The sequence below is a fragment of the Panthera tigris genome, chromosome D4 (assembly GCF_018350195.1).
Source record: "Panthera tigris isolate Pti1 chromosome D4, P.tigris_Pti1_mat1.1, whole genome shotgun sequence".
Taxonomy (NCBI): Eukaryota; Metazoa; Chordata; class Mammalia; order Carnivora; family Felidae; genus Panthera; species Panthera tigris.
The window spans coordinates 1,504,733-1,519,021 of NC_056672.1; the positions used below are offsets into that span (position 1 = coordinate 1,504,733).

General features: G+C 59.4%; 1 protein-coding gene across 1 annotated transcript in view; it reads left to right on the forward strand.

Annotated features, from left to right (window-relative positions):
- Positions 1-14,289, forward strand: part of PHF2 (PHD finger protein 2) — a 75,148-nt gene that overhangs the window by 197 nt on the left and 60,662 nt on the right. The gene's annotated exons all lie outside the window — the stretch shown is intronic.

Sequence of the window (14,289 nt, forward strand, 5' to 3'; positions counted from 1 at the left end):
GGCCCGCCCGGCCCCCCGGCCCGGTGCGCGCCCGCCCGCCGCAGGCCCCCGCCGCCGCCGCCGCCGCCGCCGCCGCCGCCGCCCGCCGGCCGCGCGCCCTTTTGTGCCCGGGGCGGGGGCCGGGCGGGCAGGCGCCCCTCGCGCGGCGCACAAAGCGGGCCCGGGGGCCGGGGGACCGGGGAGTTGGGGCGCCGCGGGCCGGGCCGCTGACAGCGGGGCCGCGGGGAGGCCGGCTCCAGGCCCAGGCCCGGCCCGCCGCCTCCCCCGCGAAGTTGCAGGAACTTTCCCCGCGCGGGCCCCGGAGAGGCGCGAGCGGCGGCCCGGACGCCGGCGGCCCCGGCCAGGGGTGGGGGGTGGGGGGCGTCCGGCGCGCCCACCCTCCGCCGCAGCCCCCGAGCCCCTTGACCCCGGCCGGCGCCCCCTAACCCCCCGCGGGGGTGGGTGACAGGACGGCGTCGGTGCGGGTGGGGGTGTCGCGGCTTTGCCGCCTCCTCTCGGGGGCCGGCGTGGTGCCCCGTTTCCCCCTTCTCCGCTCCCGACGGGGACGCCCCCCCTCCCCCGGGGCCGGACTTGACCTTAGGCTCTCTGGGGGACGTGGGGTGGGGGGAGGTAAAGCTGGGCCTTTGCCCCGGTCTGTGACCTGGCCCTGCGCCTAGTTTTCAAAGCGAGGCCCCTTCCCACCCAGAAGTAGATGGGGAGGAGGAAGAGATGGTGATTGCGGTGTCCGAACTGCTCCAACAGGTTCTCACGTGTTTGGGCCTGGGCAGGACCGCGGTTGCCCTCCTGGATACCGCCTCAGACCCACCAGGAGCAGGGCAGGGGGCACGGTGGGGGGGAGTGTGTGGTGGCGGCTGGTCCCTGATCCCCCAGAGAGGAGAACCTCCCGCTCATTTTAAGGGTGGATGTTGGGGAGCCAGGCAGCCGGATGTGACAGGACCTGCTCAGGTTGGTCAGCGCCCAGCCAGGGTCCCAGCCCAGTGCCTGTGACAGGGACCCCAGTGAGGAGGGGGCGGGACTCTACCGGGCAGGGACACCACTGAAATCCCCTGGGCCTCCGGGGCTGCCTTCCTGTGGATGCCCAGGGCAGCAGAGCCCCTGCCCCGGGGTGCAAACACTGGACTCCCCAGAACGGTGTGTGTGTTGCTGCTATGCACACCCACCAACTGGCATCCTCTGCAAGTTCATGGCCGGACCAAGGGTGAGAGCTGCCATCTGATCCTTCAGGGCTCCTCAGTTCCAGACATGCTGAGAAGCTGACCCTGAGCGCCCTGGATGTGGAGGGCACTCTCTCTCCTCCCCCGCCCCACCCAGGGCCTGCTGAGCTCCCTGGGTGCCCAGGCTTGGGGAAGGCCTGGAAGGACCTTTGGCTGCCCAGGGGCCAAAGGTCGGGAAGGAGGAAGGCAGGCCAGTTCTGAGCTAGGCTCTGAGATGGGGTGGGGGGGGGGGGGAACCCTAGGAGTGAGGGGCAGGCAGGGGAGAAGCTGAGGGCTGGCATCCTGGTGGGTGGCATTTGCTGGACTGGCCAGGGCAGAGTTGGGGAGAGGGATGCATCCTGACACCTTAAAGGGGACATTTGGGGACATCTTCTCTCCTCATCGCCCATTTGTCTCTGGAGGTCCTTGATTTGACCCAACATGAGTACAGGTCCTTCCCTCAGCCCAGACTCCTCTCCACCCACACAGGGCGGCCCTGGCATCTGAAAGGGGCTCTGCTTTCCCTGCCGTGGGCACATTTTCTGTGCATGTGATCGAGGGCCCCTTGCAGGAGTGAGCCCTGAGCTGTAGCATTCCCAGGTGGCTCAGGGCAGGAGCCCGGATGGGGAATGTTAGGGTTGGGATGGGCCTCACAGCCCTGGGCACCCTTTCTCCCTGCCCCTGCACCGACCCCCTCGGCTTTAACGGGAAGGTATGTGACATGAGCCCTGTGCTTCCCCACCCCCAGGTGCTTTGGGGCTGACCCAAGACTTTTCAGATCCAATGTGCCCTGTATCCTTGTTTACTTTGTATTCAACAGCTCATTTTTTAAAAGTTTGAATACTTTATAACTTTTTATTTTAGAGAATTTTAGACTTAAAGAGTTACGAAAATGGTTCAGTGTCTGTTCACCAGTCACACGGACTCCTCTGGAGTCAGCATCTCACCAGACCATGCTGCAAGAATGGAAACTGAGGCAGAAACACAGGGGCAGTGCTGTGAGCCATAGCACAGACCTCAGCAGGTTTTTCCCCGTACTGTCCCTTTTCTGCTCCAGGACCCCGCAGTGTATTTCACTCTCCTGTTACTTTCAGAAGGAAACCTCGTATCATTCCCTGAAATAGCGCATTAGTATAACTTGTCGTAGACGGTGCATGTAAAAATAAACATAACCGTTAAAATAACAGGTTCCAACTTGTCCCACCTGTGATCCGTCACGTCCCTCCTGAGCACCTTATTTTGGCAGGACTGGGAAGGGTCTCTGAGGTTGCACACGCTCACAGTGGCTCAGGATTTGCTGGGAGGACTCCAGCGGGGTTGGTGGGTGAAGATGTGGTTGGGGCGGCTGCATTTTAGGGGCAGAACCCTCTCCCGGTGTGTTTGCTCCCAAGCAGCCCTCTCTGCTGTGCTGGGCTGGAAGCACAGGCAGCCAGGAAAGCGGGAGCCCGTGTTGCACCCCATCTCCGGGGCTGGGGCACCTCGGCAGCCCAGCTGGCCTTCACCGCTGGCACCTATGGTGGCTTTGCCTAGGGAGGGATGGAGCGTGTGGCCATCCGCCTTCCGAACTGGCTTGTCTGTGTGTCCAGTAGGGAGGGTGGCAACCCATGGGCACCGGGGGCCTTCCTCCTCAATTCAGGTGCCGCAGAGCCAGTGTCCTCCACCCCTACCCACAGGGAGGCGCGTGGCTGCCTGGGCCCGTCGCAGTAGGAGCCACCCAGCGTCTCACCTTGTCACCACCCTGGTGTGAGGAGTCTCTGTCTCTGGGCAGTAGGGAAGATTGTATTAAGGTATCAGACATTCTAGAGCCTCCTGGTGCCTATTCGGTCGACTCCAAGGGGCTTTGGAGACATAATTGGTAAAGTCGATTTTAAGGAGCTCAAAAGCTGAAGGTGCAGTGCGAGTGCTTTGGTGACGGAAGTTGCACTGACTTCTTGGTAAATGTTTCTGGGCGTGCGTTCTTCATGGGGTGCTGTGCTGGCCGCAGAGGCTCCTGGGGTCACAAGGCAGATCCGTCTCCTCTTGCGGGGTTTCCTCGACCAAAGTCAGACCTGTAGATGAGGAGATCCGTGCCACCCTGGGGGACCCTGTCCAGTCCCGAGGCAGCGCTGTGGGGGCAAGAGCGGGCGAGGAGTCCGCATCAGGGACAGCCAGGGGGTCTGTCTGTCCTGGAGGGGGAGCGGAGGAGTGGAGGGGAATGTGATGGGCTCCTCTGGCTGTCAGGGAGATGCGGGGGACAAGGGCAGGGCCTCGCCACTTCCAGGTGAGGGGTGGTGGGCAGGTGGGGGTGGGGCTGCTGTGGGTTCTGGAGTGGGTCTCCTCGGATTCCTGCTTGTCCGTCTGTCTGACTGGGTTCCTCCTCGCAGGGTCCCTGTCTCTGTGCTCACCTCCCCGGGGCTGGTTGGCTCTTGTGAGCTCTTGCCATGCCCCCCCTCCCACCCAGCCATAAGCTTTTTGGGGCAGAGCCACACCTGGGGGTCCACGGCCTCCACGGGTGCCTGGTGACACTGAGCATGGCCAGCGGAACATGTGCGCGTGGAGGGAGAGGAGGGCCCGCCGGGCATCAAGCTTCAGCGTTGCAGCCTCTACAATTAAGTCCTTGATCTGGGGATTCCCAAGTACAGGGGAAGGGGCCATCCACGTGGAGATGGAGTCGCGGTGTGTTTGACACGGTTGGGGAGACGATTAATCGTCTTGGAACAAGAAATTCCCACTGTGTTGAGTTCAAGAACCCCAAGCAGGTGGGGGCAGTATGCTGCCAGCGTCTAGAGGGCAGAGCGGAGTCCCCGTCCCGCAGGCCTAAGGGGGTGACACGGAGTCGGGCTCACTGTAATGGCCAGAGTGTGTGCGTTGCTAGAAGCCGTAGGCTGCAGGCGGGCGTGCTGTGAGCCTCTGGACCGCAGCCGCGTTCATCGGGGTCGCTGGGATTCAGGCCCGGCCGCAGGTGGCCTGAGATCCGGCCAGGGTTTCGGGGGCTTGGTGTGGACCCAGCCCTCTCCCCCGAGACACCCTCTCTCCTGGGCCATCCCCTTGCCTCTGTGCACATAGCACCTGGCCATGTGGCAGGACTTTATTCCAAAAGAACGAGGGGACTGAGGGCGAGAGTTGGCCAGGAAATAACGTCCCTCGATGGAGTGTGCTGGGAGAGTGGAGCTCCTGAAAGTCCTGGTGTGGGGGAAGCCAGCCCCTCGGTTGGCTTCTGAACGGCTGCCGTGGCTACGGGGCTGACCCTCGCGCTGATCTCTATGGCGTCAGGGTTAGATCTCTGGTGGTTCCCACAGTGACCTGGCTGGTCGCTGGGCCGGCCACCTCGCCCTCTCCCTTCAAGCAGAGAGGGGACTCTGGGCTCCTCACACGCGGCAGGTGGACACGTTCGGCCTCAGTTACTCTGGCTCAAGGGCATGAACAAACCCCAGGCACCGGCGACCCCGTGCCTGTCGGCGGCTTCGCAGACACAGCAAGGGTGGAAACGCCTTTGCCAGCGGGAAGCCACTTGTGTCAGGTGGGGACGCTGGGCTCTGTGCTGTGCCCTCTGCATCTGGGCGTCTGCCCCACCGGGCCCGCTCAGAGCCGCGTCTCCGTCTCGGCCGCTCTCCCCCTTGCTCTGTCTTCTTTCCTGCCTGTCTTGGTCCTCAGCTTTTTGGTTTGGTGGTGGGTGATCCTAACCCCGCATTCTGGAATGGGGCTTGGCTCTGAGTCTGTTCACTTTCCCGCAAAGTGCTGGGTCATCTGCAGGAGAACAGAGTTCCGGCCAGTGATTGGCTTTGACCTCAGAGCGTAAGGACTGAAGGTCCTTGTGGTGTTTGTCCCGGCGAATGGAGAAACCAGACTTTTATCTTTTCTTAAAAGTTGGGAGTGAAATTTATATATGGTGGCAATAACTATTTTATTATTTTATTATTTTATTTTATTTTAATTTAATTTAATTTTATTTTTAAATGTTTATTTTGAGAGAGAGAGAGAGTAGGTGTGCATATGTTCGTGGGAGAAGGACAGAGAGAGACTGAAAGAGAGAGAGACAGAGAGAATCCCAAACAGGTTCTGGGCTGTTAGCACAAAGCCTGACATGGGGCTCGAACTCATGAACCGTGAGATCATGACCTGAGCCAAAATCAAGAGTCATACTCTGAACTGATTGAGCCACCTGGGCACCACAATAATTATTTTAAAGTGCACAGTTTGTGGCATTTAGTGCATTCAGAATAGTGTGCAATAGTCACTTCTGTGGTTCCCACACATTTTCATCACGTGAAAGGAGACTCTGAACCCATCAAACAACAGCCCCAGCCCCATATACCACCCTCCCCCCCCCCCCCCCCCCCCCCGCGCCCCAGTCCTGGACAACCATGTGTTTTCTGTGTCCTGATGGATGTAACTGTTCTGGACGTTTCTGATAAATGGGATCATACGATATGTAACTTTTGTGTGTGGCTTCCTCCACTCAGCAGAATGTCTTTGGGTCCATCCAGGCTGCGGCAGGTTTCGGAACATGGTTTTTTTATGGCCGAATACTGCTCCATGGGGTGGACGTACCACATCTGTTTGTGCGTTCACCTGCCTGCCCATTTGGGGTTTTCCCGCCCGTTTGTCAGTCGTGCCGCTATGAACGCTCGAGTACAAATATTTGTTTGAAGACCCGTTTTCATTTCTTTCGGGAATTGCCGTGTCATATGGTTATTCTGTGTTTAACTTTTTAACTAACCACAAGCTGTTTTCCACAGCGGCTGCACCGTTTTACGTTCCCACCGCCAATGTGGGAGCCGTCTGATAGCACTTCATCTTCGCTAACACCTGTTATTTTCCACTTTTCAAATCATGGGTGTCCTAAGGGGTGTGAAGTAGGATCTCATTATTGCTTTGATATACATTTTCCTAAAGGCTGATGGCGTTGAAAGTGGTTAAGCCATCTTTGAAGCAATGTCTGTTGAAACACTTTGCACATATTTAAATTGGGTTATTTGTCCCTTTATTGTTGAATTGTGAGAGTGCTTTATATATTTTGGACACTTACCAGATACACAATTTGCCGATATTTTCCCCTTCTGTGGACTGTCTTTTCACTTTTGTGGTAACGTCCATTGACGCACAAAACTTTTCGTCCTGATGACTTCCAATTTGACTTTCTCTTCTGTTGCTTGTGCTTTTGGTGTCATATCTACAAATCCACTGTCAAATCCAAGGTCATGAAGATCTGCCCCTTTGATTTCTTCTAAGGGTTTTAGAATTTTAGCTCTCCTCTTTGGTTTTTGATTCAGTTATTTTTTAATATATGATTTGAGGTAGGGATCCAGCTGCATTGGTTTGCAAGTGACTGTCCGGTTGTCCCTGACCTATTGTTTAAAGGCTGTTCTTCCCCTACTGAACGTCTTGGTAACCTTGTTGAAAATCATTTGACCGTGTACGTGAGTGTTCATTTCTGGACTCTATTCCATTCCAGGGTCCGCCTGTCTCCCCTACACCACTGCCACGCTGTGTCAATGACTGTAGCTTTGTTGGAAGTTTTGAAACCAGAAATTGTGACACCTCCACCTTTTTCTTTCTAAGATGCTGTTGCAACTTTTCAGGGTTCCTTGCAATTCCGACTGAATTTAAGGATTGGCTTCTCCGTTTCTTCGGAAACTCCTGTTGGGATTTTGACGGGGATTGTGTTGAATCGAGATTGCTGGCCGTGGGTTGTACTGACGCCTGAACGGTATTCCGTTTGCTGATCCATGACCCCCAGACCAAAGTGCACCTCACTGGGGATGCCAGCTGACACCTGGAGCTCCTCCTGTAACTCTGCCACTTTGGCCATCATTTTTGCCTCCCCTTAGAAACCCCGTCAAGCCACAGCCTGGGTATGAATCTCGGGAAGCAGGGCTGAGCGGGAGGGCTGCGAGAACATGCTTCAGGGGAGTATTAGCACATCCCTGGGAGGCACAGGGCTGTCACTGTCCAGGCCCCACCTCACCATCCTCTGGGCTGACCCGCCAGCGGCTGGAGAGATGGCTCCCGCAGGAGTGACGGAGGCCTGGGGTCTTGCAGGATGACACTTGGCATCCTGGAAAAATCCAGAAACTGTTGCCTGATCCAGTGTGCCTCCCGGATGAACAGGGCTGGGGAGGGCGTGGGGTGGGGGTGGGGCTGAGAGCTCCCCAGACCTTTGGGGAGGCAGCGGTGTGGGGCCTGCTGGAGCCGAGCTGGGTCCGCACTAAACCTTCTGTTGGGAGCTTGCATCTAGTACACAGTGGGAGTCTCCCAGCGGCTGTTCCTGATGGAGGCTTGTGACAGTGGCATGCGGGAGGTGAGGGCGTTTCCTTCCACTTGCTGGGAGAGGACCACCCAGCCCCCTCTGCGCTGCAGCCAGTGAAAGCCAGTAGTTTCGTGCCACAGGCAGTGAGGAGTTCCCGGACCTCAGGCACTGGTGGCTAGGTGCTGGGCGCTGGGGTGGCTCCTTGCCCGCCAAGCGGGGCAGCTGTCTAGTCGTCCGCGAGCACCTCAGGCAGCGCCAGGCACCCTCATGCTGGGGCACCCAGAGTGCCTGTGCGGGAGGGAAGGTTGGTGGGGAGGCGCCCTGGCATGTGGGCCGGGGGTGCGAGTTCCCACTTCATCCTCAACACAGTAGGATCAGGACGGAGCGGGATGTTCCCTGATGTACATCTGGTTCACCAGGTTCTGTCCCAGTGCTTCAGGCTGTGGGTGGAGGGGCAGGAGAGGGAGCCAGCTGCAGGGGCGTGGGAGTGGGGCAGGGGGATGGGGGCCCTGGAGGGAGGGGGACCCTGGGGGGGAGGGATGGGGGACCAATGGGGGAGGGAAAGGGAGAGCAGTGGGGCCACAGATGACAGAAGCTGTGTTTGGAGACCGAACAGTGGACCCGTCTGGGCCTGTCACCCTGCCTGAGCCTCGGTAAGGTCGGAGTTTCCCAGGCACTGCTCCTGCCCTGAGCTCCATCCAGGCTCTGGAGAGTGAAAGAGTGAGCTGCTGTTTGGTCTCACGGCACTGTGTCAGGGTGACCCGTGGATCCTGGTCTGGATGCTCTAGATGCCCGTGGAACAGGCCTGGCCTGGTCCAGGTGTGGGTGGGACCTCTCCAGTGTCCCTGTCCCCGGCAGCCTGGGCCCCTGTCTGTGCAGGCGGCAGGTGTTTGTGTTTTGGTCCCAGGCCCAGGATGTGGAGGTGGACGCATGAGTGACCTGCCCTGGCCCGGGGGTGCATGAGACAGAGGTGGGACCGCGTGTCTAGGGGCCCCGCCACATCTCTTCCCCTTCCCCGAGCCGCGGCTGGGCACGGTGCACCTGGCTCCCGCCCCAGAGGACAGGTACAGGTGCTTTCTGACTGACCTGGGGCAGTGGGGTGTCCGCTGGGCCCCCTCCCAGCCCTGCCGTGTCCTCTCCCTACTCCTCTCCCCAGACTGAAATTTCTGTGGGGCCCCCCAGGCGATGCCAGCAGTGACCAGCGGGGTTCCCCTCAGGGGTGGGTGAGGGACTGGCGGGAGCACGGTCCGCCCTGCTCCCTGCCCTCCTCCCTGCCCTGCCCACTGCCCTGCCCGCTGCCCTGCCTGCTGCGTTTCCTCCATGGACACTGGGAGGTGGGCGGTGGTGGGATGGAGCGTGCCCTGTGGTCCCCACCGCAAGTGCCGAATGACAGCTGGGGAAAGGAGGCAGGCAGAGCTGGGGTCAGGCTGAGAGGAGACTTCCAGGTAACTGAAACCGACCCCAGACAGGACGCATCGGGGACAGCGTGGCACTGGGGCAGCATTGGCCGACCTGGGCTCCGAGCACGGGTGGAGCAGCACCCCCGGGAGCCCACTGGCAGGTTTGGGGCATGGCTTGGGGGGCACCGTGGTGCCCAGGGGCGGGGCGGGAGGCAGCTGAACTTCTCTGGGTGTATCTGCCATCATCAGGTGGGAGTCCCAGCTTCTGACTTTTCTCGTATTTATTACCGGGATAAGGGACAACTGCTTTTGTTTGCGCACGAATGGGTAGCGGGACGGATTTGCAAGTGGAGCGCTAGTGCCTGGTCTGTTCAGATGGAGAGCGAGTGAGAATTGGTCATGAAAAGCCCGTCTTCTCCCCGGACCCAGCCTGATTCCAACTTCTGGTGCGGAACTCGGGAGAGACTCCTGTCCGTGCAGCACTGTGTTTCACTGCCCCCCCCCCCCCACCTCTCATGCCCTGTGACCTCCGGGCTGCGTCCCGTCTGCCTCCCACAGCTGGCCTCCTGGTTGGCTGTCAGCTCGCTTCTCAGCTTGAGCTCCCGTTTTGTGCAGGGACTGTCCTGGCTCCTGTGGCTGCCGGTGGTGGGGCCCACTGTCCACCCTGCACCTGTGGGGTTTCCTAAGTAGCCGCGTGCTTTCGGACGACATCAGAGAGAGCAGGTCGGGCCTGAGAAGTGAAATGAGAGGCTGCTTCCTTGGGTGGATGGGGGTGCCGTCCGTGGCTGCCTCCTGCTCCGTAGGCCGCGGGCCTCCAGGGCTGCCAGAGGGTTACTGAATGTCCCCTTCCCCGCCCTTTTCGGGGCTGGTGTGAGGTCAGGCAATGTGCTTTTTTTCCCCCCTGTAAACTTTTTATTTTACACTTGTTTTAGGTTTACAGAAGAATTGCAGACACGGCAGCATTTGTGCATGCCCCTGACTCAGTTTCCATGACCGTCAGCACCTCATGTCACTGCCGTGCCCTGGTCACAGCTCCCTGGGCAGCGACCTCTGTCCTTGTCCTCCCCACCGTCCAGTCTCCTCGGCCCCCTGTTCCCAAGCTGGCTTCTCAGACTGACCCCTCTGTGCCGTGATCCTGACACCAAAGACTCTTTATGGCTGGTGCACCATCGAGGAGCCACGCCTCACCTCCCCGTGCTGTGCACGCCCTCCCCCCCACCCCCCGGAGGGCAGCCTGACCACGGCAGTCCGTGGGGCACTGGCTTCCCTTGGCCCTGATCACAGGGGCGCAGGGTCCTGATGCTTCCCCTTCAGGGGTTCTTCCAGTTCCCAAACTTGTTGTGGGGTTTCGATCTGCTGTTTGGAAAAGAAGGATGTAATTAGACTGGTCTACGGACTGTCCTGTCCTCGGAGAAGCCAACCAAGAGAGCAGCCTGGACCTCAGGCTCTGCCTCTGGGCAGGTGTGTGAGTAGGGGGGCCCCAAGCCCCTCTTTCCCACAGCCTCTTCTTTCAGCCAGTGGTGTTTCTAGATCCTGGGGCGTCCTTGCGAAGGGCCCGAGCCCTTGGTTGGTGTTGACCTCGGGGAAGGTCCCCTGAGCCCATGTGGGGCGGGAGGAGGCAGCTGGATGCCTGTCCAGGTTATCTGGCCAGAGCCCCCTACGCAGGGCCTCTGTGTGACCCAGGGACCTGGCCGCCTCCCAGAGGCCCCTTTGTGGGTCAGGAGCCAGGGTTGCCAGCCTCCTCTGGAGCTGGCGGCCGCCAGAGGCCCGAGGGGGAGGGGTGACGGGGCCAGCCGGATGTCTCCCTCTGGCCACTCTGGGATTGGGGTTCACTTTCCAGCTCCTGTGGGGTCCCTGCCCCCGTTGTGCGGGAGGGTGCTTGCCGTGGGGAGCGTGCAGCCACCACCCGCAGGGCGCACTGCTAGTTAGCAGTGGAAAAGCCTCTTGCAGAGATAGCCCACGGCACTTGGCAGCCTGCCCTTCTTACCTTCCTCAGCGAGAGAATCCTTGAGGCCTTCCCGGAAGTGTGCTGTCTGGGGTGGAAGTCACCCCAGGAGTGCGTGCAGGAGTGCGTGCTCCTGCCTCTGTGCTCGCTGGGGGTCCATCCGTATGAGTTCGCCAGGTCCAGTGCGCCCTGCGCAGTGAGGGCTGCGGTTCTCGGAAGCGCTCGGGGTGCCAGGCGGGGTCCCCGATTACGGGGACGACACTGATGCTTAGTGTTCCAAGCACACCACTAGGCTGCAGGTGGCCAAGCCCGGCCAGTGCCCCTCTCTGAGCTCACAGCCCTCAGGCCATGCTAGCTGCTGCTGCTGTATGTCTGGAGGTCTGGTTCGGAGTCCCTGCTCCAGGCCCCACACCCCGCTGTCGTGGCCCCTGGGGGTCTGGGGCAAGGCCCTCCAGGTTTCCATATCCTAATCTTTGCATTTCTTGGCATTTATGGTTTAAAAAAACTGGCAAAGAACAGATCTGAGAATGTTCCAGCAGGACAGGACCTCGTGGTGCACCAGTCTCTGTTCCTTCCAGAGACACAGCCCTGGGAACCACGCACCTTGCACCAGGCCACCCCACACACCCTCCAGGCTGATGCCCTCAGGGGTGCAGTGGGTGGGGACTGAGGACAGGCCTCACCTCCCTCGGTCTAGAGTCATATTTCTGTTAATATGACCTTGACTGCTTTTGCTGTCTGGTCAAACTTGTCTTCCCAGCCACCTTGTGGGTCTCTGAGAGGTTACGAGAGGGAAGGTTGCAATTCCCAGAGATTCCGACAGGGGCACTGGCTCTACATCTGCACACAATTGGTTTCCCTAGAAACTGCTGGAGTAGACTCCAAAACCTGCTTCTGACTTTTAAAGGGACCATGCCCTTTATCTGGAGGATCTGTTGCAAATCCAGTGGAACAGGTTTCGGAGTGCGTACAGAGAGGTTGTGAATGTTCCTTTAATCTGTCAAGAACCCTAGGCTCTTAGGCAATGAGGTACACACACACACACACACACACACACACACACACACACACACAGAGTCGTCAGCAGTGATGGTCACCGGGAAATGTTTATGCTGCCACCCAGGAATAAAAGCAGGATTCAGGCTTGCCTACATAGTGTGATAAATATGCCAACGTGCTAAACGGGTTAAGAGAGTTTTCTTCCTGCTGCTTTTTTATACTTTTCTGCACTTCCCAACTTGTTTTCTAGGATCATAATATTGCTTCTTTTTTTTTTTTTAACTTATTTTTTAATGTTTTTTTATTTTTGAGAGAGAGACAGAGCATGAACAGGGGAGGGGCAGAGAGAGAGGGAGACACAGAATCTGAAGCAGGCTCCGGGCTCTGAGCTGTCGGCACGGAACCCAACACAGGGCTCGAACTCAGGAACCATGAGATCATGACCCGAGCCCAAGTTGGACGCTTAACTGACTGAACTGACTGAACCACCCAGACGCCCCATAACATTGCTTCTTCTAATCTGAGATAAAGTACGTGGGGAGTAAGATTGCCAGAGGCTAGAGACCATTCTGCCCTGGCCCATTTCACAGGCTTTGTGGAGTCTGGGTTTGAGGGTTTCCCCACCGCACTCTCACTCTCTCCCGGACCCTGACTCTGGGGTGTCTCCGCCCCTCTGGCACCCCCCACTGCTGACGTGACCCCCGGGGCCTGCAGCCCCCAGGGCCCTGCCCAATTTGAGCCCCTCCTGTGAGGGGACCTGAGGGCACATGCCACCAGCGTTGGGGGACAGCAGGCTCCCTCTGTCAGGTCCTGACACTTCTCTCCTGCCGGCCAGCAGCTCCACTTGAGGGGAGACATGCAGGTTTCGAGGCCTATGGGGATGTGACCCGAGAGGGGCCATTGGGCAGTGCCTGCGGATACGAGCCTCGCCAGACGGGTGGAGGGCATGGCCAGCGTGGTCTCGGTCGGTTCCAGTCCGGGAAGCTGACGCTGCTGTGCAGCTGGGGGTCCTCCTGCTCGGAGTTGTAAATCAGCCCTTGCATGTCCCACGTTGTCTGTGGGCCAGGAGGAGAGTGACCTAAGGTCAGAGTAGGAGGAGCTTTTCAGTTGGACCTATTTCATCTTTATTTCTATAAATAAACATGAACATCTATTCACGTTTATTTATCTTGAGAGAGAGTGTGAGTGGAGGAGGGGCAGGGAGAGAGGGAGACCCAGATTCGGAAGCAGGCTCCAGGCTCTGAGCTGTCGCACAGAGCCCGACGCGGGGCTCGAACTCACTAAGCACGGGATCATGACCTGAGCCCAAGTCAGATGCTGAACCTACCGAGCCGCCCTGGTGCCCCTGCGGTTACTTGTTTCCCAGCAGCCGTCTTCTTGGGTGAGCTGCCCCCCGAGCTTTCTCTCAGGAAGAGCTGCTCCTGTCCTGTTTTTTGGGTCTGGGGTCTTTGCTGAGGCAGCTCCAGGGAAGAAGCCGAGGAAAAGGCAGAACCCGGTATGGAGTGGTGGTTTTGACTTTGAACAGCTGTGAGCGGGCAGAAGCCATGGCAGGCCCCCTTGTTTCTGTCCTCATCCCATGCCAGGAGGGGACTCATGGGGGAGGTCTAGGGCTGACTGCCACGAACCAGGGCCAGACCCACCTCGAGATGCCACCTTGCTCAGGACCCCTGGCCCTGCGCAGGGTGGAGCCTGGGCCGGGGAGGGCAGTGGTGTGACGGCTGGGAGGGAGAGCAGAGGCTGCCAGCCCCGGGGAGCCATTTGCGGGCGTGTGGGTGGGGGTGGGGGACTTGCAGGGCCAACGGAGACGGGGCTCGGCCCCTCCTGTGTGTGTTTGGGGTGCTGGAGGTGCTCAAGTGTGTTGGAACCTGCTGGGAGAGTTCCGTGCCGTCCCGCCCCATGAGGGCCCTGGCGTGTCCTCCTGGGGGACTAGAACCTGTCCGCAGGCAGCATTCAGGTTGTCCTGCTGTGGAGACATCCGTCCCCTACCTTGCTGGGCTCCTTCTGTGCCCTTTCCATGCAGTGTGGGAAGCCTCCATATAGCCCCGCTTGGGGGGTTTGAAGAATGCTATATTCCTGGCCCTCGGTGTTTGCACTTTTCCAAGCCCCTTCCCTCCCGGGGACAGCATCTCGCCTGGCACCCTCGGCCTCTAGACGCCCAGAGCGAGCTCAGTGGACTGGCTGGTGACCACTCCCCAGGGGCCCAGAGGTCCCGATGCCCTCAGGGGAGGCGGGGGGGCCTGACCCAAGAGGGCGCAGCTCTGGGAACCCCGCTTTCACTCACAGGTGAAAGCCAGTCCCCGTGAAAGTGGCCGTGCTCTGCATTCCCAAAACTTGGAGACTTGGCTCCCAGCCCCCCAGAAAGGCCATGGAGGAGGCACTGGGTGCTTGCAGGCCGAGCTGCCAAGCCCATCCTGAAGCGGCTGGGCCATGCTGGTCCTGGCACCTCTTGGCCGTGACAAGGCCCAGGACGCTGGGCCTGCGGCCAGGGTGGGTCCCTAGCTGGGGAGGTGGGCTTCCTCGTCA